This window comes from Anneissia japonica, unplaced genomic scaffold (genome assembly GCF_011630105.1).
Source record: "Anneissia japonica isolate Jap-2015-1 unplaced genomic scaffold, ASM1163010v1 scaffold935_len144941_cov109, whole genome shotgun sequence".
In the NCBI taxonomy this organism is placed as follows: domain Eukaryota; kingdom Metazoa; phylum Echinodermata; class Crinoidea; order Comatulida; family Comatulidae; genus Anneissia; species Anneissia japonica.
In genome coordinates, this window is record NW_022703082.1 from 124,580 (window position 1) to 127,338 (window position 2,759).

The window sequence follows — 2,759 nt, forward strand, 5'->3', positions numbered from 1 at the left end:
TATATATATATATATATATAATGTATTAAAAGGCAAAGTACTGAAAAACAACAATGCTATGGGAAAAAGGCTGGATTTCTTGGTAGAGATATACAGTATGCAGTAATATATATAAACATATATTATGTTTTTTAACAAATGGTCTAATAAATTAAACAGAAACATGTGTAAATGAATACTTTCAGATCAATATTAAGTTTTTACAGCAAGTATGTACAGAGATAAGCATAAATATGCCTTAATAATAATAATAATATAAATATGCCTTAATAATAATAATATATTGTCGGCATGTGAAAGGTCAGAAACAACATTTCCGGCCATTTTTAGCAAATTATTCCATTAGATATATAAAAGATATACAATAGATAAAATAGAAACATGAATGTTCGATTGTGTTTGAGGAGATATAAGGACTAAGGCTATGACATTGAAATAGGTAAAATGTTAGAATCGGCATTTCCGCTCATTTTTAAATTAGTAAATAGAAACATGGAAATCATTTCGTTCCCCGAAATGATTTCTTTCCCTCGAAATAATATTTTGTTTCCTCGAAATATTATTTCTTTCCCTCGAAATATTATTTCGTTCCCTCGAAATAATATTTCGTTCCCTCAAAATATTATTTCGTTCCCTCAAAATAGTATTTCGAGGGAACGAAATAATTTTGAGGGCGCCCTTATAACTTTATGAGAACCGTATCACCACTCACAGATGCCTGCTTTTTTCCTGTCATAGTTAAAGGGTTATAAAAATGGATGTAGACGAAAGGAATTTATGCTGTAGGGACTTTTTTAGTAAAATTTTTAGGATAGGTCTTATATTCATTTTCATCTTTAGATCATGACTAATCGCATCATTCCCTTATACCGGATTTAATCGATCTTACAAGGGGTTAACTGCTAGGCGGTAACATAACGTCTAACCCCCGAGGGGCATAGACACAGAATGCTTGTTGAATGGTTTGATCATGGGTTGATGTTGTAGCACTGCGTGTGCGAAGATGGGACTCGGTGGTTAATTGAGGGGCGTTAACTTTCAAAATAAGGTGATTTTAGGAGATTTGTAAATACTTGCAAGTGAATTTCCATATGCCTCTCCTTGTGTTTCAGCTGGAGGACTAAAATAAAAGTTACAATAACGCACCATCTTTCCTGTCCTGTGTGCATTTTAAAGAGCAGTGCTGTTTGAAAAAAGAGTAGGGGATTCTCCCGGTATACCGCCCAAACACCACCAGAAGATCCCACAGTAAATAAGTCTTCTTCTAGACATTCGTGGGGGAAACATTTGTGAGGAATGTGCTTCGTGACAATCAGTCATAATGCAAAATGTCCAAATGACACGTATCTCCCCCAAAAATAGAATACAGACTGCTCAGGGAATCCTGTAAAAATTTGAAAAAAAAAAAAATTATGTAAAATAATACTGAAGACGAATTAAAAGATAATAGTTCTTTGTAAGGGGGAAGATTGTAAGTAGACGTTTCACATACGGTTCAAAACAGGTACAGTGCACACCTACGGAGCCCCAAAGGGATATGGTTAGAAAAAATATTATTATTATTATTATTATTGCTGCGAAGCAGCCAATTCATATTCTTGACAGCAATTTGACCTCTGAAAGGTCATTGTTTGTCAAAAAACAAGATCCTAAGACGACTGAAAAGCGGAGTTTCCTTCTTTCGTTCTGCCGGGTAAAATCAATTACTTTAGGCGACGTTTTAGACTAACCAATACGTACCAACGTCCGCATGTCGCGCTAGCCTTTATCCTACTCTAGGCCTAGACTAGCTAGGATATGGTATAGGCCTAGCCTTGAAGGGACGAAGGTCCCAATGAAAAACAACGTGGCTCCTTGATAATTAGCTAACATTGCCTATTTAACTTTACAATAATTCATTATTAGACCTTTGTTTTTTGAATTGTACTCCACAAATCTCAGCCGATACCTCGCACAACTCGAGTAACGTCTCGTATCGCGATCGTATCTATTGTCGTGACGTCATGGCTCGCTGGCTCACACTTGAGATGTCTCGCACTTGTGATCAAATAACACGCTGGCTCGCACTTTGGCAACACTCTTTGGCAGTCAACTCGCCCCTAGAAAACCCGCCCTTGGAAACTTGCCCCATAAAAAAATGTACACTTCCTAGACCATGTAGTCTTCAAAATAAAAATTGTAACCTCTGGTAATCAACTACATTTTCCACATACATAGAAATTTTTGAAACTTTATTTAAAAAAACCTAAACCATAATTCACCACTATAGACACTTTTTGACAAAAATGAAAAATTACGACTTTGTTACCCAATGAGAAATGTTCTTCTAATATAGACAATGGGTCGTGTCTCATATTATTTGTTATATTTTTATTATTCATTATTTTCACTTGACTCGCATAAATAATTTTGTTCGAAGAACATTTATATGCAGTTGTACTTCGCAGCACTTCACTTGCAATTTGCAATTTCTAGTTTAAAATTAAAATATTAAAACATTGCATATAATCTAGTAATGTACTAGTATATTATATAATCTAGTAATGTATATATTTAAAAACATATAGGGCAAGTATTCATACTACTTAATACTGTACAGGTGTCATAGACATGTATGTATGTATGTATGTATGTATGTATGTATATATATGTATATATATATATATATATATATATATTATGTATATATATATATTTATACTGTATATGTATATGTATTTATATATGTATGTATGTATATATGTATGTATATATGTATG